Source organism: Macaca nemestrina, chromosome 9, assembly GCF_043159975.1.
Source record: "Macaca nemestrina isolate mMacNem1 chromosome 9, mMacNem.hap1, whole genome shotgun sequence".
NCBI lineage: Eukaryota > Metazoa > Chordata > Mammalia > Primates > Cercopithecidae > Macaca > Macaca nemestrina.
In genome coordinates this window covers 66,324,778-66,345,748 of record NC_092133.1, presented here as the reverse complement: position 1 = coordinate 66,345,748, position 20,971 = coordinate 66,324,778, and the positions used below count along the sequence as shown (strand labels likewise).

The window sequence follows — 20,971 nt, the reverse complement described above, 5'->3', positions numbered from 1 at the left end:
TTTGCTTTCCTGATTTTATTGAGTTGTCTGTATACTATTGTATCTTACTGATATTCCTTAAGATCATTATTTTGAATTCCTTTTTGGGTATATTGTAAATATCCATTTCTTCAAGGTCTGTTACTGGAAACTTATATTGTTCTTTTGGGTTTTTTATGTTTCTTGCGTTCCTATGTTGATATCTGTGCATCTAGTGGAACAGTTCCTTTTCCTAATTCTCTAGACTTTTATACGGACAGGCTTTCTTGTAGATGGGTTCTAGTGTGTTGATAGGGCATTGTGTTAGCTTTGGCTCTGGGTAGACTCAGTACTGTGGTCTCTGTGTGGTTTTTTTTTTTCCAGCTGTAATCTCACCAGTAATGTCTCTGATTGCCTCGGTGGCCTAAACTGCAGATGTTTGTGATGGCAGTGGCATGGTTTTGCTGGAGGGTGGGGAGTCTGGGCAGGTTTTAGGTCAGGCATGTTTGGGCATAGTGGGCCAGCAGACTGTATGGTGGGCTTTCTAGGGGGGCTTTTCATGCTGCCAGCCTTGCTGTCAAGCTGGGTGCATATAGGTATAGCAGTCTAACCAGCTATGCAGTGGGCTCTCTGGGAAGGTAGGACCACTGCTATACTGGCTCTACAGCTGGGCATGAGTGCATGCTAGTGTGGCAGACTGATTGGTCTCTGTGAGGTTGGGCTGCTGCTTTGCTGGCTGTCAGGCTTCGCATGGGTGTGTCCAGGCACAGCAGGTTTGCCAGCTGTGCAGCACAACTCTGTGTAGGTGTGACAGGCTGGCTGCCTGATCAGTGGCATTCCTACTATATAGGTTGAGCTGTTCCCTGGGATTGGGGTGGCAAGGAGTGCTCTGTGGGTTTGACCACCAGAGTCTCCATCATTCCATTGGTTCTAGGCTCCATGCAGCTGGGGTTATAGTGTCACAGTCACATATGTGAACATGTTGGAATGATAACAGGGTCTCACGGATGGAGAAAGGTAGTGGCCACCAGCTCCTATGGCAGGATGCACTCTAGCAGTGTGTCCAGCTTGAAGATGGCACTGTGTCGTAGCAGCTCAGGTTGTAGGGATAGGTAGTGCACAACTTGGGCTCTTACTCCAGGGCAATGCAGCCACAGAAACTTCCAGAACTCCCCAAACTGGATTCAGGGCCTGTGAGGACTGAGAGACTCTTTTCTAGCAAGAACTGCTGGTGTCTGTAGTGGCTATGAGGACCACTAGGGATTTCCAACTTACCTTCTCCCTGTAAGAAAAAGTACCCCCTGACTCCTAGCCAATCCTGGTGGGGAAGACAGTGCTGCAGATGCAGGGTGTGCCCCTCCCGTGTCTATGATGCTATCCTGGGCTTCCATGTTCCATGGGATTTTCCTGTCCTTAGGTGCTCTCCAGCATACTTCCTTAGTCACTCCAGTTGTTTATTCATTGTTTTGGTTCCTTTCTGTCAGGGAGAAAAAGTGCCAGGCAACTCTAGCCAACCATCTTGTTGACATCAGTGATATAATTACCATATCTTCTTGATGGATTGACTCTTTTATTATTTTAAAATGTCCTTCTTTGCCCCTAGTAACAATTTTTGTCTTAAAGTTTGTTTTGTGTAATGAGTATACCCACTCCAGTTTTTTTTAGATTATCATTTGTTCTATTTGTGTCTCTGAATTCAAAATATGTCCCTTGTAAAGTACATACAGATAGATCATATTTTTATCCATTCTGATGATCTCTGTGTTTTGACTGGCATGTTTAATCCATTTACATCTAATGTAATTGATAAAACACTATTTACATCTGCCTCTTTGTCATGACTGCTTTCTTTCTTTTTTTTTTTTTTTTTTTTGTGACAGAGTCTCACTCTGTCACCCAGGCTGGAGTGCAATGGCAAAATCTCAGCTCACTGTGACCTCCGCCTCCCAGGTTCAAGTAATTCTCCTGTCTCAGCCTCCCGAGTACCTGGGATTACATGCACCTGCCATCATGCCTGGCTAATTTTTATATTTTTCAGCAGGGTTTCACCACGTTGGCCAGACTGGTCTTGGTCATTATTTCTTTGTATATTATTTCTGTCTGTTTCTCTTCCTTCTTCTCAGATTCCCAGTATGCATATGTTGGTATGCTTGATTTCCCATATGTCCCTGAGGCTTGTTTAGTTTTGTTCATTGTCTTTTCTTTCTGTTCCTTAGACTGAATAACCTCAGTTGAATTATCTTCAAGTTTGCTGATTCCGTCTTCTGTATGCTCATATGTGCTGTTTAACCTCTTTAGTGAAATTTTCAATTCAGTTGTATTTTATTTCTTTTTTTTTCTTGAGACGGAGTCTTGCTCTGTCACCCAGGTTGGAGTGCAGTGGTGTGATCTTGGCTCACTGCAACCTCTGCCTCCCAGGTTCAAGTGATTCTCCTGCCTCAGTCATCCAAGTAGCTGGGACAACAGGCACCTGCCACCGCTGTCAGCTAATTTTTGTATTTTTAGTAGAGATGGGGTTTCACCACGTTGGCCAGGCTGGTCGTGAACTAGCCTCAAGTGATCTGCCTGCCTTGGCCTCCCAAAGTGCTGGGATTACAGGTGTGAGCCACTGCACCTGGTCCAGTTGTATTTTCTTAATCTTAGAATTTCTAGTTGTTCCATTTTATAATTTCTATCAATTTATTCATATTGTCTATACAGTGAGATATTATTCTCATATTTTCCTTTAGTTTTTACCCATGGATTACTTTTTTTTTGGAACATATCTAAAATAGTGATTTTAATATCTTTGTCTAGTAAGTCCAACATCTGGCTTCCACAAAGGTAGTTTCTATTACCTGCTTTTTTCTTGTATGTAGGCTTTCTTTTTGCATATTTTAAAATTTTAATCGAAACAGAACACCATATAATATTAGGTGTCATCTCTGGGAATCAGATTCTTTCTTCCCCCCCCCACTCCATGACTTGCTGTCCTTGCTGTTTGTTGTTATTACTGTTTTCTTTTGATAGTGACTTTTTTGAGGTAATTCTAGAATGTCTTTATTCATCATGTATGGTCACTGATGTCTCTGCTCAGTTAACTTAGACATCAGCTAATGATTACACAGAGGTTTCCTCAAATGACTAGAACAAATAAGTCTCTCATTCTGTACCAAGAGGCTCTGTGTGCATATTGAGGCATGCCTTTAACACTCAGCCAGGGATGACAACACTTACTGTTTGTGTAGGGCCTCAAGGTCAGCCAGAGGTGATAGCTAGGGCTTTCTCAGATCTTTCCTGAGCATGCCCACAGCCCTGTACATGCATATGTTTTTCTAGACTACTGTGAGTATGTTGGAGTTTTAAAAATCCACATGGATATCTCATTTCTCAGATTTTCCCTTTAAACATTTTGGTTGGAATATTCTTTGTCCCAGCTGTTAGCCACCATCCAGGCAGCCACAATGTTAAATAGTCACTGCTGTCTGTTTCTGACAAATTCTCCTGGAGAAGAGGCTGTTTACACTGGGCTAACCCTGATCCGGGTCAAATAAGATAAGTCTTGTGAATGGGGTCTTCCAGGGAATGACCAGACAGGTTAAGTAATGATAATTCTCTGGAAGCATGGCCTTGAATGAGCTCCAACCTGGTTCTGCCTCCCACATAACCGCCTTCCTTCCTGCACCCCACTTCCTGCTCAACCCAAGGGCGTCTAGCTGCCAGGCTGCTGGTTTCATATTTTCAAGGCTACTGCTCAGCTGAGGAGGGTGCATGGAAATAGGCAAGTTAAAACTCCACAAAACTCTCTGTTCTTACCAAGTTTCAACCAGTTTTCTTGAATAAATGCTCCCTGGATTGCTGTAAGCCTTTCATCAATTTTAGAGTTCTGAAAAAGTCGATTCTGACAATTTTTGCCATTGTTGTTGTTGATTTTATGGAGGAGAGAATGTTCAGAACTCCTTACTCCTCCATTTGTGCTGAAGTCACCTTGAATACCTTTAAATTTTAGCACATGGTGTCTCCTCTGTATGACCACAATTAATCAGTATTTCTCTCTTCCTCTTATTCAGAATAAGGAATAAACTAGGTATAATTTTACTTTCTCCTTCCCCAGGTCTCTGCTACTTTCCTTGCTGAAACTACTTGGGATTTTTGTTTCTTCTGGATTCTATCAATAAAACAACAATTATTTAGGCTTAGCTGCACATTTTACCAATTTCTATGGATATAATAGTTTCTTGTATCCCATGTCTTCTTATTTGCTCAAGTACATTTTCTAGCATTAATTTCAGTGAGAGTTTATGGCCAAAGAAATATGCTAAGTCCTGCAGTCTGAACATGTTTTTATTTTGTTATAATACTTAGTTGATAGCATATAGAATTTAGGTTCAAATTTATTTTGTCTTAGAACATTGAAATTATTTCTACAGTGTCTTCTTTTAAATACATTTTTTGGAAATAATTTCAAACACAAGAAATAGTTATAGCAGTGTAAAGAACTCCTGTATATCCTTCATCCAGATTTGTCCCCTTTGTTTTATTTCCCACATTTGTTTCCTTATTTTCTTTTTCAGTTTTTTCAGCTTATCTTTTTATTTTTTTTATTAAAAAAATTTTTTTTTCCTGAGTGATTTGAGAGCAAGTTGTAGACATCTTTCTCCTTTACAGCTAGATACTTTGGTGTGTATTTTCTAAGGACAAGAATATTCACTTATATATTTCAGTGTGTATTTTCTCAGCACGAGAATATTCACTTATATAACGTCACACCATATTCAAATGTTGTCAATTGCCCTATAATGAACTTTTTGTCCCTTTTTTTTCTGGTCCTGAATGTATTTTCCATGTCTCTTTAATCTTTACTCTTTGTTATTCTGGATCAGTTCCTCATTGTTCTTTGTCTTTCATGACACTGATATTTTTGAAAAGTACAGGCCAATGTTTTTGCTGAATCTCTCTCCATTACATTGTATTTTTATATCCATTGTTGCCAGTGAGAATGAGGAGGTAGAGGGGCTGAACAAGAATGTATTTAAGTCAGCATAACCCATCCTCACTCTTCAAAAGCCAGGGAGATAAACAATCTACTTTTGGAATATCCAGTACCTAAACTCCTGAAGGCCTGTTCAAGCTCAGAATCCTTGGAGATGCCATTTAACAGCTTTTTTTGGGGAATTTACTGCTTTCTCAAATGAGGCATGAGTTAGGAAAGAGATCTCTATGTGACTGGAGTTATCCAAACCAATCTCTCTCCAATTTCCACATTAAAATCTTCCTTCTGAGAGGGTACACTGCCGTTTTCCAATCACACATACAGGCTGTCAACAGCTACTATAGTCACAACATATTAAAGACAGCAATGGCCACAATATATCACCAGCTATCACTGTAAACCAGGATAGAATCAAAAAAGATTTAGAATTCAGTGTCTTCACTTTTATGAAGAAGAAGAGGCCTTGGGAGATGAAGGGCTGGTGAAGGCACATAACTTGTTAGTGCCACAGCCACATAACTTCTTAGGGTCACAGCCACATCTTGAATTAATATTCTGATTTATTATTTTAATGTGAAATGATCCAGCAATGCTAAGGAAATCACTGTATCCTTAGCAATGGCAAGTGTATAATGACCACATTAATTAAATTAATACTGAAAAAGTGGGGAGGGAGACATAGTTCATCTCTCCAGGACTAAGATACTATGATTCTGCCAGCCCAGTTAAAAAGAGTGGGTGGATGATATGCATGAAGTATCATTGGATGGGCCTCTGTGAGGTCAGGAGGGTGACTGCGTGGGGCTGTATGAGGTCACAAGAGAGACTGCAATTTATTATTCTAAGAGCATCTTAGCTGTTGGCACATTGAATTAAGAGGCCAGTAGCAAAGATGTTCTTCCCAGTCAGCAGCCACAAATATGAAGGATTAGGGGTCTTTAATTCAGAGGAAAGACTCTAGTCATATAAACATAGAGATTTATTACTCACCCAGTGATGAGTGCTATGAAATACAGGGTCAACATCCTTCACTACATCTGCTTTTGATCAGCTCTGCAGAGTTAGTATTTATGTCAAGAGTTCTTAGCCCCAAGCTAAATGGGGGTGGGGTATGGGGTAGAGACAGTGAAGAGACAGAGGAAAAGGGCTCAGAGAATTGAGAGGTCAGAAGGTTAACACTCAAATACAGGGCTCCATCAATATCTGCCCAGGGGTTTTTCTGATTACACATTTACCAGCCTAATATATGAGTTGAAAAGGATGATGTGTTTTAATGTCTGTGAAATAAGTCTAGGTATTAAATACAGCAGAGTATTGCTTTACAATTGTAGGAAAAGGTTCTATGCTTTAATGGAAAATGATGCCACATCTATAGCTTATCCTTCTGGGGTATCAGGTTCTATACTGTTCGTTGTCTGAGCTATTTTACAGCCCTTTCTAACGTGTAGGTAACTGATAGTTATATAAAGTATATACTGTCTGATAGTGATAATTGACTTTGTTTCCATTTGCAGTTCATCTCAACCTTCCTTTACTGCATATAATTTGTGCTTGTTTGATTTTTCCTTTGGACCGGTAAAAACATCTGTCTGGTTCCCTCATCATGTGAGTCAAATAAAATCTTTAACATGTGTTCATTTTTATATCAGTGTAAGAGTATAGTTTTACCTTTTCCTGAACATTATCTTTTAGCAAAAATCCTTCCAAATCCTGATTGTTTGTGGAAAGATTCAGCCACTTGTTTTTCCTGTCTTTCCAAGATTTGGTTACCCAGATCAATTTTCTAGAGACTTTTAAACTAGAACTTTTAAACATCAATCATTTAAAAGAGAACACAGCTGAAATTCTTTCTAATGCCATTTTCTGAATTGTTGGGTTAATTAATTGGAAATCACAGGATTGTGTATCTAAGATACCTTCCTGTTTTACCAATTCTGCATCAAGGATCTGATAGAAGTTCAGGGCTGGCAGTGAGACAGTAAAAGCCAGGAAAGAGAAAGTGGAGAAGGTGCTTTTAAAGGCTCAGTGCTAGCATTTCACAGAAGGAAGGGCTCATGATCATGCTTAATGGAAGACTCAGACCTGGAACTCACTTCTTCAGGGACTTCCCAGTCCCATCCTGCTTCTCAGAAAAGGAGGAGAGATAGAAACTTTTACTTTTATGACACAATTGTCCTCATCCGCAGCCGATACCCCCAAACTCTACAGTGCAATGCCTGTATTTCTGAGGGTCTTGGGGAAGATGGAGGGCCTGTACGTGGCTGAGAGATGAAAGCACGAGTTCCCCTCCACCTGCCCTCCATGTCCCTCATCCTGAGCTGCAGGTGGAGGGGGTGGAAACACAGCTGCTGAGAAGGGCTATATTGTCTCTTTATCCCTAGCTGTTTTTCTCATGAGCTGGAGGGCCCATGATTTTGAATGACCCTGGATGAGTCACATAAATTCCCAATCTCTCATCTGTAAGATGTGAGGGGTGCAGATGATCTTTAAGGCTTCTTTCTACTCTGACATGGCAAGAATCCAAGGTTAAGCCTTTTGGTCTGTGGAAGCGTGAAGTAAACTGCTAGTTATTGTGGCTTTCCTTTGAGTTGAATTGGTTCAGTTTGGTCATTTACAAAGGAAAAGAAGGCACTTCTCAGTTTGATGTATTTGTGTATATAAGTTCCTTGGATCCAAAGTAGAGTTTGCCTGGGACATTCCTTGGGATTCCTTCCCCCTTTGGATGGATTGCCAATTCTACATCATTTGATTACATTTCTGCCTCCAGAAAAGCCTTCATCATGGAATGTTAGGCACTGATGAATAAATTTTGGTCAAACCAAGAACATATTCAGACTTAAGAATTTCGTTAAAATTTGTTGAAACTTAATTCTTCCCCAATGCTCTTAAAGGTCATAAGATCATTATGATGATTAATCATGGACCTTTAGAAGTACCAGTAGGAGAAGTTAACTTGACATTCAATTTCTGTTTGGTTTTGTCCCAAAACAGAATTCAAGCAAAATAAAATAATTAAACAAATTTCCTATATATAAAATTTTCATCCCTCAACCAATAGACATAATGACAGTTAAGACTTAGTAATTCCATGCCTTTGTGTACAGCTTTTTACTTCCAAAGCATTTTTCATCTATTACCTTATTGAGTTTTAGAACAACGATGGCAGCTGTTTTCAGTTTTAGATGAAGCTCTAAGAGGTTAACTGACTTAGTCAGGGCCCCACATCTGTTAATGAAAAGTCAGAGCTAAAACTCACTCTCCTGACCCTTCATCTTTTCCTCTTATATGGCACCATCTTACTTCCATTAGTTAGGAATGAAGTTTCTCTTTAATCATGAAACTCTTTCCCTTCTGAAGGACAGTAAAGGTATATAATTTCTAAAAAACAAACAAACAAACAAGATATAGATGATTTGTAATTTATTAGTTGGATCAACTTCCATTTTAGAAAAGACAGAAACAAAAAATATAGTTAATATTTACATTTTTTACAATGAAAAGTATTTACATCATAGAGAAGAAGTACAAAATGGCATATAAAACTCTAGGACAACACAAACAGCAAGGACTACAATTTCAGCAAAAAATTGTCTGTCCTTTTTTTTTCCTTGTAAGTTGAAGTGTGTCAGGCTGTTGTCTAACCATTTTGCTAATTTAGCCAGTTCCTGCTTCATCTTTTTCATTTGATGGCTTTTTCAAAAGAGCCTTTGTTTAGTGCAATTGGTAATTGATCTTCCTACCTCACTCTTTTGGGTTCACTTTTGATCTTTAGGATACCTATTACATTACTGTGGTTTAAGTCATTGGCCCCTGTGGTTCCCAGTGGGTAGGACCTCTTACTTAAAAGAGCAGTTGTGTTCATTTGCTAAAATCCTCCACATCTGGGCAGTAGCAAAGCTACATTTCAAAGAACAGGCTGATTTGTTTGGCTAAGTCTTTCCATACAGAATATTTGCATTGCATTGTAAGTCTAGCCCTGTATTTATAGGACCAAGAACCAGAAAGGCTGTCATTGCACCAGTGACAGAACTGGAACCAGAAACTAGGTCATCTGTCTCCCCATGCAGGGACCTCACCCTGGTGTCACACTGCCCAGGATGGATGTGTTCAGCTCAGGAAGAAAGGTCTCTTCTGAACTGAGACCACACTGCCTGTCTCTGTGTGTGCTGCCTCACTGGTGAGCAGGCCCTGGGTCAAAAAATATTTCTAGAATTCCAGGTTGAAGTCTACCTGGAGGTGGAGAAGTGGGAAGCAAGAAGTTTCAAACAGATGTGGCTATGGGCTGGCTGGATAGTCTGTCCCCCACTGCCAAAACACTTGAGGAGCCGTTTGTGAAGCTGTCTGCTCAGTAGGTTCTTAGCAAACCCTGGCCACTTGGGCTGTTTTTCTTGCTATTCATTCTCAGCCTGGAAGTTAGCAAAATGGAGAGAAGATGCCACTGTCAAGGGAAATATCTACCTTTGGCTTGGTATATTCAGGCATTGGCAAACCGAATCACAGGCAATTAAAAATGAAAGTCAGAAGTGGAAAGGACAGAGTAGTTCAGCAGAGAAACAAGTTTTGTTGAAATAGCACCTGTTAATTGGAAGAAAACCGTATTGGTAGCATTTAAGAGGACCAAATTTTAAGGTCAATATCTGTCCATCAGAGAGCTTACAGCTTAATTTAAGCAAAGCACTTTCCTATGTCTACATACACAAATAACTAAAATACTTTCAAAATATCCAAGGAGATTAAAAAAATAGAGTGTACCAGAAAAAAAAATCCAACATTAAGAATGAGAACAGAATCATGGTGATAATGATCACAATAAAAGTAGAGACAGAACTTGAAACACCAAAGTATGTCAAAAAATATTTACATATAGGAAGTTAGAAACAGCACAACATATATAAAGTGGGTGCGAAGATTTAAACATTTCTGAATTATCTGAAGACTATGAGAAGGAAGAGAAACTCTGTTCTATAATTAAGCTAATTATGGAGATAAAATATTGTACATTTAAATATTGTACACCAAATAACAAGAAAAAAATTTAAACAAAAGAGGTAAAGTATCAAATGTATAAAATCCAATTGCTTTAATAAACAGGCAAGATCATCCTGGGCTGCTGTGGAAGTTTGCAATGTTCAGTTGGGCAGAAAGGAAGTATTAAGAAGAAGGGAACCAGGTACCTTCCCTTAGTATTCTTTTCCCAGCAAAATGCTATTTTTACTAAATTGCTGAAATATGCTATGAGATTCTGTACTCTTTCTTATAAAGAAAGCTCCCAAAATTATAGACTAATTAAAATTCCTTGGAGCCCCCTTTTTGGATTATCAACCAAAGAGGCCACGGGATGATTTTGTGGTTGGTGGAGTCTGGCGTAACAGACTGAAGTAGTTCTGGATTGTTGGAGAAAAACTGTGGTTGAAGGCACAGGTATTCTGCACAGGAGGGGTCCCTTTGGTCAGTACCAAGAGGCTGCATGTGAGGCCAGGGCCATGGGAGGCCCACAGAGACCACTATGGTCTGGGATTACCACCACCCAGTGGAGTGCCACTCTGGGGTCACCAGGTTCCACAGAGGGCTTCTCCCTCCTATGGTCAGCAGCATGGTGTGGACAGGCTGAGGGCTATGGGCACTGACGTTCAACACCGCGCGTATTTGAAGAAGCCTATGTGAGTACCTCAGGACCTGGAAGGACACCCACACAAGGGGCTATTTCAGAAAACAGCTGGAGAAACCAGACTTACTTGAGGGCTCCTCTCCAAGTGGGGAAGGACTTCTTCGGTTGATATTAAGTTAATGTTTTGATAGGGAGACTGGAGGCTGTGTCCCGGTATAGAAGCGGCCTGGAGGCTGTGTCTCAGTATAGAAGCAGCCAGTTCCTGTGAGTTTGTGTGCCAGTTAACAGCATATTTTTTTTTTTGCCAATTAATATAGTAGGACATTGCTCTGTTCTGTCTCTACCCCTGCTGGGTGACGGCTCATGTGACACCTCTTTGAACATGGTCCCTGCACAACCATATTCCCAGAGACATCCCTCCATTCCACTTGAATCCTGCAGTAACACCACAGAAAACACAGGTGCCAATTTTCTCTTCAACACAATCTATAAACTCTTTTGGCAACAGAACCACTTAGAGATTGACATTTTTACACTGATCGTTCCAGAGCATATACACTGAACTCAAATGGCTTCGGTGATGGAAACTCTGTAAACTCCTGATCATTCATGGGAAATATTGGTGGGGTATCTTCTCTCAGGGTCTTGGTTGGCCATGGAACCAACTTGCTTACTTTTGGCTAAACCATAAACTAAAGAATTGCTTAAGAAAAGATGAGTTCTTCTATATTCTGCCATAAATACCAGGCACTCTGTTTCTTTGGATGTCTCATCGCTTATTGGGAATCTAATCCCAGATTCCAACAAGCCATGCACTGAAGGGAAGCCAAATGGATTCCCTCTCTGAAAGGAAAGAGCATTTCTGGAAGCACTTGCTGGTCGTCTCAGCATGGGGAACTGTAGCCCTTCTTTGTTCACTGTAACTTTCTGCCTGGGTTTAGTGGGGAAAGGGTGGGTATCAACTCAAGCCTGAGCCAGAACATCTCTTTAAATCAACAAAATCCAATAGGCATAAGGAAAAGTGTGTATGACTTACTGAAATCAACAGAAAAGTTACTGAATGATAGAAGCACAAAGTAGGACACCTGGTCTTCCCCTTTGATTTTAAAGACCGGGAAGGGGAGTCCATCCCTTTGCACTGTAGTTGGCTGCTGCCCTCTCCTGAGCTGAGTGTGTCACAGGCCTGTGCCGAGGAGTCTGCTGTGACATGTCGAACCTGAAACCAACAGGAAACCCTGGACACTTTGCTTATGACCATGAAGCCAAAAAACAAAAAAACCCCAAACATTTCTTTACCCGTGGGACCTAATAACAGTGTTTTATCAGACTTAAAACATAAACTAAAACTAAAAATTTTTAAAATGTGCATTTTTCCTCTGAAAGGGAACCTACTAAGATATATCTGTCAAAGAATCTATTTAAATGAAAGACACAAGGAGTGTTTGACAGGAAAACAAAACTGTCACACAGGTTGACAACATTGTCGATGTTTTCTCCCTGGTTGTGGTTTTGCAGAGGTGAGCTATGGTAGCGATCAGTGGGCGGTGCTGAAAGAAGTGTCAGGAGGCCTTGGGGGCAGAGGGAACGGGCAGGGGGATGGGAATGGAGACAAAAAGAGACAGAGACAGGAACAGGGGAGGGAGCCAACGGGGTCTAGGGGTGAGGAGCTGATAAGAGAATATTGAAAAATAAAGAAAACAGAGAACAAGGGGAGATGCAAGAGAAAGGCGTGAGGAATCATCAGGGGACACTGAAAGGAAACGGGACTGTGCTAGGGAGAGCTATGGCCAAGGAACCATCAGAGCTGAAGGGCTGGGGTCAGATTCTGTGAGGGGTCCGAGTTTGCGCTGGAGCTTTGGAGGCCATTTGGTAACGTGCCAAAGTGCAGCAAGAAGGCAGAAGACTCTGAAGCTCTCCCACCATCTGCTTGGTACCACAAGGAGACGCGAGCCAGGGGCTCCCTAAGGATGTGAACACGGCACACACAGAGACGGTGACTGACCCGTCGGCCCAGGAAAGTGCCTGGGTGTTGGAAAATGACTTCTTTTTGATAAGAGGCACGAGGGTGGACGGGGGGCTGTGGCAGGGGTCAGGTTGGGCATGTATGTGGTTGGGAAACCTTAGGTGAGGAACTGAGAAGGCCTCACATTGGGGGTTTCACGCCAGATGGCCTCACCACGGGCACTTCAGTCCCAAAGGAGAGTTCAGGGGAAACAACTTTTTAAAAGTCATAGGAAATGTACAGCAGTTAGCAAGATGAAGATACTTTGCCTTTACATTGAAACAGAAATGATAAAAAAAAAAAACTTCAGCAAACTATATGCAGATAAATGCTTTCTTCTTCCATACAAAAGACCCACTGCCTGCAGTATGGGCAGGTCCTTAGCAAAAATAACTACCACAAGAAAAAAAGTAATGAGTTTGTGCTTTCATCATCTAGGGATTACTCTGGAAAATCTTTTTTCCCTAGTGCCTAATCTGTGGAACCAGTTGGATCAGCTGTGACCATAATTATGCAATTCTGAAAATTAGGTTCTGTCTTACTTTCATATATATATATATATATATATATATATATATATATATATTTATTTTTTTTTGAGACAGAGTCTTACTCTATTGCCCAGGCTACAGTGCAGTGGTGCAATCTTGGCTCACTGCAACCTCCGCCTCCTGTGTTCAAGCGATTCTCCTGCCTCAGCCTCCCAAGTAGCTGGGACTCCAGGTGCATGCCACCACACTTGGCTAATTTTTTGTACTTTTAGTAGGGACAGGGTTTCACCATGTTGGCCAGGCTGGTTTCAAACTCCTGACCTCAAGTGATCCACCCGTCTTGGCCTCCCAAAGTGCTGGGATTACAGGTATGAGCCACTGCGCCCAGCCTGACTTACTTTTAAAAGTATACGAAATCCTCCATTAACTGGACTGAATTTTGCTACAAGATACAATGAAGTAGAACTTTTTCTACTGATACACTGAGGTAATGACGTTTAAACTTAAGACGTCAGATTGATCACATGGGGAGTCTGCCCAGCATGTCTCCAAGGGCACAGGGCGGCAGGAGAAAGGAGGAGGGAGGTGGGGGGCAGGACCAGGATGGAGGAAACATCACAGGCTGGAGCCCTCTGAAGAGAAAAAACCTCATTTAACCAACAATATGGGGAACTGGAATTTTAAAGCAAAAATAATTTGTTTTAAGTTGCTGACTTTTCTAGGAGAAAGGGAAAAAAATCCCTTATGAACATTTATGGACTTTAGTTTGAAAAAGCAACTTCCTAGATCCATCCTCATGTCTTTCCCCAAGGTGGCCACCATTTCCACATCTTCATTACTCAGTGTCCACAATGTTTGTCAGTCAGGCCTTCTTCACGCCTCCAAGGAGGGCCTCTTTCTTTGAACCTAATTGTACCAGAAATTTTAATGAACCATTCCTCAAGTGATTTCATTTAATTGAGGTTTGTCTATGAAAAGCAAGATTTTTTTTTTTTTTTTTCTGAACAGCAAACACTAGCAATCACATTGTCTAGCCTTTGCACGGCTCTTTACCGTGTTCCAAGTGCTTCCACGGAGATAGCCCTCACATCACCTGGGAGGTAGGTAGTGCCTGCCCCAGGTCACACATGAGGGACTGGAGGCTCAGAGCGTGGGAGGCACTCGCCTACGGTCACTCTGCTAGGGCGCTGCGGCCGGAGCAAGCACCCGATCTCCTTACTCCCATCCCAACCCGAGTGCTTTCCCACTGGCTGGGGGAGTTGCAGGCACATTTATTTTGGCAGACTTTGCAATAAAATGCTTTGTCTTTGGAATGAGTGGAGCGCAAGAAAAATGTCTCTTAGCAAAAGCAGTTTCACTGCATTTGTGATCTTGCAGTGAGCCCTTGGACCGGGCTGTGTCTTCTTAGCAGGTGGTCACGATGGGTTTGTCTTCCTTGACAGTTGTAGGTTTAGAGCGGGGTGGTTTGCTGGCAGGAGATGAAGACCATTTGACTATATACAAATGTACAGGATCCTGTGAGTCATCTGGAGTCCTCAAACCCATTCACATGTGTGTTGTTTTAAATAGGGATGCCTTTTATTTCTGCCATGCCCTGGGAAGGGCAGGAGGGTTGGGCAACTGGTTAACCTGGCTGTGAAAAATCTCTAAGTACCCACTGAGCCTCACATCACATCTGGATCACCATGTGGGTGTATTAGTTATGACTTTTGCCGCATCCAGTCATACACATGTGCCCTTGACCCTAATGGGGCCGCGATGGACCTGTGCAATTTGTTTGCAGCCCCGGACATACTGCTCCTCCCCACGTAATGAGGCTGCTGTTCCTACTTTACAATAAGCACCAAGGGAGGAGAGAGATGAGGTTATCAAGTGAAGATCAGGAGTGTACTTCAACCCACAAGCCTTGTGGGCCAGATACTATGAATGGGAGAAAATACTAAATTTGCTCTAAAGTATTTTCTTTAACCCACCAGGGCCGAGGAAAGATGCTGTTATGAATTTAAAGTCAGAATCCCAAAATTTAAAGTCAAATCACCAGAATGGCCTGGTAACCCTGGCGACCCAGCCTCTCCATCTTAAAATAGTCTCGGGGAAAATTTCCCTCCAAATGTTTGTTTATTCAAGATCTTTCTTTCCTTTGACTGTACCCTGCCCTTCATTTCTGCCTTCCCCTGGCCTGTCTGTCCTGCCTTCGGTGAGAGTTGTCATTTGTGTTCTGATCATATCCCACTCCCTGAGGTGCATGGAGGTGAGAACAGGGGCATGTTCACCTTTGTTCTCCACACAATGTCCATCTGGCCCTGTGGACACCTGAGGTCACTGGTGAATGGCTGCAGCTACAAGGCACCAGGAGGGACTGAGCTGTTGCCAGAGCTTGGCCTGGAAGGGCTGGAGGATGACGTGGGTATTGGGTCATTGTTACTGTGACCACCTGCTGTTTTGCCAGGTTGACATCTGCTGTCACAGCCTAATGACTACCAGGGCCCCTCTTACTTGCAAAATGTCCTGGATAGAACAAGAAAATATGGTCATTCTGTTCATCGAAGAAGCAGGCAGCAAGGTGGTTTGAGTGTCATGACAAAGGGAGATGTAAGATGGTTAATTTCCAGTCACTGTCCCTTCAACAATTTTCCTAAAGGAAGAGGGCTTACTTCAGACCCGCCTGAAACTACATAGACTGCTGCCTCCATCCGTGTCGGCTTAGTACTGGCTGGGGCACCTCTGGGCACCGGACTAGATGTGTGAGGCTCCTGGTTCTGAGGACCAGCCCAGGCGCCCAGCATGGCCAGCCGGTCTCGCTCCCGGGCTTCTCTCCTTCGCTATGTTGCGGTTCCGTCCTTTCTAAGACAAACACTCCTTGCTTTTCCAGCTTGGTACATTTGTCCGCTTATGACACTGGAAAGAGCCCAGGAAGTAACAGGGTTGATGGTGGCAGCACCAAAGGAAATTGAAGGAACTCTGTTGAGAAGAGGTGGGAGAGGTGACAGCTGCCTAGCCTGCCTTGGGAGGAGGCTTTCCAAGTCAGAGCAGGATGGTGCTGACATCCCCTTCTGCAGAGAGGTTGCTCACAGAACCACAATTCTTCATGAGCAAGAGGAGTCCGAGAGCCCTCAAAATTGCAGCAACAGCAGAGGGCCCTGGCTGGGGCTGCAGCAGACACCTCAGCAGGCCACAAGAGCTGGAGGTGTGCGGATGCAGGGGCCTTGGCTTTCCTGGCTGAGCTCTAGCCCTAGGAGAGGACAGAGGCCCATCCATGCACTCCTGAGGTCACAACACACTCTGATCATTCCCTCAAACCAGGTATCCCCTGGAAGGATTCGGCCGGCAACCCTCCGTCCGGGGCAGCTTCTCCACCTCCCTCCTCCAAGGCAAGGCGCTTTCCCCAAGGCTCTGGGCTTGCTGGCTTCACTTCTTGGCGACTAACCAAGGACTCTGGCCCTTGAGGAGGTATAGAGAAGGGGCATTTGAGAAGGAAGCTCTCTGGTGATCGGCGCGTCCGGGGGTGCCTCCCTGACCAGGACATCCCCTGCCCCCAGCCACTGGCTGCCAGACTCCCAGCCCATCAGAGTTGGGAGGTGCTCTCTTTACCCTCTTCCTTCCATCACCATCCCACTTGTCCTCCCCTACCTGAGAAGTGAACATGGCCCAGGCTCGAGCTCACTGGAAGGTTCTATCGAGGAAAGGAGCTTGAGCCCAGGGTGGGGACTGCCTGCATGCAGGACCAGCTCCTCCGTCTCTGCTTTGTAACACCCCTCCCAGCTGACTCAGTCCTCTGCTCATTCTATCCACACTGGCCATCGCAGGAGCTTCTGTCATCAGCAATCCTGCCCTAGCTGGCTGCACCCCTCACTTGGCACACTCGTCCCTGATGGGTGTGCCCCTGGTGGTTCTGGTGAAGCTCCTGGAGGGTGGATGAGTGTGCTCTTTGGTGTGCTCTGGTGAAACTCCTGGAGGAGCTGGGTCTTACAGTCCTAGGGGCCTCTTCCCTCTCCTTCCCAGCCTGGCAGGAAGCACAGTGTCTGCACACAGCAGCTGCTTAACGAAGCTGGCTGATAACTCAGCAGGTGGTAGATGTGTATGAGCCCCCATCGATGGCTGGATTGTAGGGGAAACACTGAGCTAGGTCCCTCCTGAGCCTGGGTGTAAGAAAGTTCCTGCCCTTTAAGAGTTCACTATCAAAAATGGAAGAGCCCCTTTGCACACTCTCACATAAAGTAGAGGAAGAAAAGAACACTGAGTTCCAGACAGTTGCAGGGAGGAGAGACTCCACCAACTCTGGAGCCCAGAACTGTCTTTCCAGGGTCATGGGATCTGAGCTGGGCCTTGAAAGGAGGCAGATAAGAAGCAATGGCATCTGCAGGTAAGGGTCTGGCTCGGGCAAGCGTGTGGAAGGACAGCAGAGTGCATGCGCAAGGCGAGTGGCAGGCCTTGGAAAGTTGGTGGGCCCGCTGGGGTGCAGGGGGTGCAGGGGGCCGTGGCCTTCTACCTCTCTCTGAGTCTCCTTCCACAGGTGCTTGGCTATTCTCAGAGATGAACTTTTCTAGCAGACAGAGGTCACTTTGCATATGAACGGCACCGAATTCTGCCTGAGTGGCTAAGACATGGCTCCCCTCCCTGCACCATCCTCCTGCTTCCTTCACCGCAGTAAGGGGCACCCTGCTTCAGCGACCCCTTGGGAGTTCTGCTCCTTTGAGAGGTAAGCAGCTGCTCCTGCCCTTGCTTTCCTTCTCTGCTCCACATCTTGGTGTGGTGTCCTCTTTTCTGAATACTCACAGGGAGCCTGCTCTTTTTTTTTGAAATGATGTGGCGTCTTGGGTGCTCGACGTCTCAAGCTGGCTGACAATGTGTCCAAGTCCAGGGCAAGAGGAGAGACATGCTGGGGGAGTGTGTGGGGTGGTGCATGGGAGGGACACAGAGGGCCTGAAAGGAGGGAGGTGGGTGGGCCTCCCCATGCCAGTGCAGTGTCCTTGAACGTTTGTGGGGCTTTGGGGATTCCCGCGTGTGTCAGGTGGCCAGTGCTGTATTGCTTTCTCTCTGGTGCATCCTCAGTGTTGAGACCAATGTGAGAAACAAGCCCTACAGCTGTTCTTGCCCCAAGGCGAGCTGACCCCACTCACCCTACTCCTGGATGGCACAGGCCTACTCCGAGTTTTGTTATTCGGGGTTACAAAGCACACACATGCCACACACAGTTTTGCAAAACCAATGCCATGCATAATACTGTCACAGCCAAATAACCCTAGGTGGTGGGGGGCACGGAGTACTCCAGCCTCCACAATCCTCCCAGGAGGTGACCTGCCTGTGGGGCCAGAGGGCCTCAGGGTGTCGGAGCTGGAAAGTTTTATGGAGGTCACCCATGTCCAACTTCTTCACTTGATGCTTGGGGAAACTGAGACCTGGAGTAAGGTGCCCAAGGCAACACAGCAAGGTAATGGTAGAGAAAGAACTAGAAGCTGAGTCTCTGAACTTGTTGGCCAGTGCCCTCCTCCTCTTGTGGGCTAATGGCAACCCTCCCCAGCTCCATCCTATCCCATTCTGCCAGGTGAAGGCAGGGCTGGGGAAGGGAGGCCAGCATTGGGTGGGGCTGAGATGCGGCGGGGTGGACATGTGTGGAAGGAACCTCCTCTTCCCTCAGGAAGCTGTGGCTTCCCTTGGCCCACATAACCACAACTACATAAATCTCAGCCTTGGGGAGAGGCACCATTTGGGCCCAGACGACCCGGTCACACTGTCACCCATGGGGTACTGGCTCATTCTTTGCAGGTATCCAGGTGGACAATGCTGGGCATGTGTCCTGCTGTGCCAGAGCACAGAGCCACAGGCACTGGAACGAGAGAGGAACCACAGGACACAAACGGCCTTAAGACCCAGTGCCTTACAATTTACTAAGAACTTTCACCAACATGCTCAGTGGGCAGGGCTGGGTGCACCTCTGGCTCCCTGGGCAGGCAGTTTTCACCAGGAGGTGCCGCACATCCCCCAAAACAGAGAGCATGTCTTTCTCCTCTGTGAGCCCTCTGTGGCCCCTGTCCATAAGGCTGGCCTTTCCCTGGTCCCTCCTGCAACTACCTGCATCTCCCATTCCATCACTGGATTGTTCCTTCTTGCCTGGTTGTCCTGGTCTGCTGGGTGTTAGTATGGACTCCCAGCTATGTGCAAACCCTTTGACCACGTGTCTTTTTACTTCTCATCTCCCTGTACTGCATTTGACACACAGCCAAGATTCAAGTGGAGAGGCTTGCGGGCAGAGGCCTGAAGTCAGGAGCCCGGGGTGCAGTCCAGTGATAGGGTGGGGTCCTGGCTGAGTACTATGTCAGCAACAACCGTGTGGGGGGACAATGTGTTTACACACACAGGGCTAAACCTCAGCAGGCTGCAAACCACTGGGCAGGGCAGTGTAGGCTCCGAAACCAGGCCGAGCCTTTTTTTTTTTTTTTCCTGTGACCACTAGGTAGCCTGAAGTGATGTGTGTGACCCTGCCTCAGTTATGGCCAGGACCTTCTCCATCCCCTGGGCTTCCCAGCCACCGCTGTCTCCTCTCTACTTGTTTTCCTTGACTCTGACTTTTAAACTTCTCTTTACACACATTTCTATTTTATTACATAGATTCTTGTGACTTTGAATCCTTTGTGGCAGTAGCTGAAGTGTCGTAAGTAAATGAATAACCTCAGGACTGTAACAAAAGAGGTTTCTTTGCCCATTTACCCAGGATATTCAGCTAACACCGGATCTCCCCTTTCCAGGTTCCAGTGAATGTTCTGCTCTATTCTGAGATCATCAGTGAGCTGTGATTTCCCTGGCCAGAGCCTGAAAGGGAATCAGGGAGGGGGTTAGAAGAATGGGGTCATACCCTGATTGCTCGGGACCTCGCCTGGGAGGGGAGGAGTGTGGCCTGGAGATGGGGACACCCGCAGTGAGGGTGACTGTGAATTCTAAGGGGCAGAGGATGTGGGCTGGGCTGCATTATGACTTTTGGGGGCCCTGGGCAGTTTTGTCTTCCTCCATTAAAAAAATATAAAAAATTATATTTTACAATTATGTTGGTAGAAAGACAAAAAACAATCCTGGCTGGATTCATTGTTATATATTCACTTTTTTTTTTTCTACATTTAAAAAGGTTAAGAATTAAAATATTTTTGTGGCCTCTAAAAGTACTCCGTGGCTGCTGGAGAAGTTGTCCCTGGGCTACAGGGCCATGAGAATCTGGCCCAGGGCAAGAAGCATCCCTGGGTTCACATGAGCCCTCCTTGTGTCCACAGAGATCAACTCTTGTTCACTACTGCATGGCTTCACTTTTCTTTTTTCTTTCCTTCTTCTTCTTCTTCTTTTTTTTTTTCTTTTAAGGCAGGGTCTCACTCTGTTGCCCAGGCTGGAGCGCAGTGGTGCGATCATAGCTCACTGCAGCCTCAGACTCCTGGGCTCAAGCAAACTTCCCACCTCAGCCTCCGGAGTAGCTGGGACTACAGGCAAGTGCCACCACACTCAGCTAAATTTTGAAAAATGTTTTTGTAGAGATGAGGGTCTCACTATGTTGCCCAGACTTGCTTCACTTTTCAAATGAGGAACTTGGCCAAGACTTAGAGGAGGAAGTTGTCCAAGTTTTAAGCTAACCTAGTGACGTTTAGAGTAAGAGTGTCAGTATAGGCGTTTGGGGTCTGAGCTGCATGTGATTTCATTACCATGAATGCTTGTGAGTGTGACCTCATCCCCACACATGGCAGGGGCTGTCTAATGACTGTGAAGCCCACTAATTTAGAGTTTTGAGTGACAGCATGTGGACAGAGTCTGAGGTTAAATTTCCCCTTGCGTTGTCTAGGAAGAAAGGATGTATAAAGAAAATGCAAAATGTAAACCAGATGGGGATGTATGTAAACTACTGGAGGAATTTGTTGTTTTCAAGCTTTTAGAAGCATGAATTTATGTTGTCAAACAGTTAA

At 44.7% G+C, this 20,971-nt stretch overlaps 1 long non-coding RNA gene across 9 annotated transcripts; it reads left to right on the top strand.

The window, feature by feature from the left end:
- The first annotated feature begins 2,234 nt into the window (after positions 1-2,234).
- Positions 2,235-20,499, top strand: LOC139356261 (uncharacterized). 9 transcript variants are annotated; one of them, XR_011607824.1, is made up of 6 exons: positions 2,235-5,990; positions 6,445-6,535; positions 10,022-10,100; positions 15,904-17,730; positions 19,641-19,683; positions 19,778-20,499. It is a non-coding gene; the product is annotated as an uncharacterized lncRNA (long non-coding RNA). The 9 variants fall into 9 exon arrangements; XR_011607826.1 differs by having other exon boundaries at positions 15,904-18,462; XR_011607823.1 differs by having other exon boundaries at positions 19,641-20,499.
- The last annotated feature ends 472 nt before the right edge of the window (positions 20,500-20,971 follow it).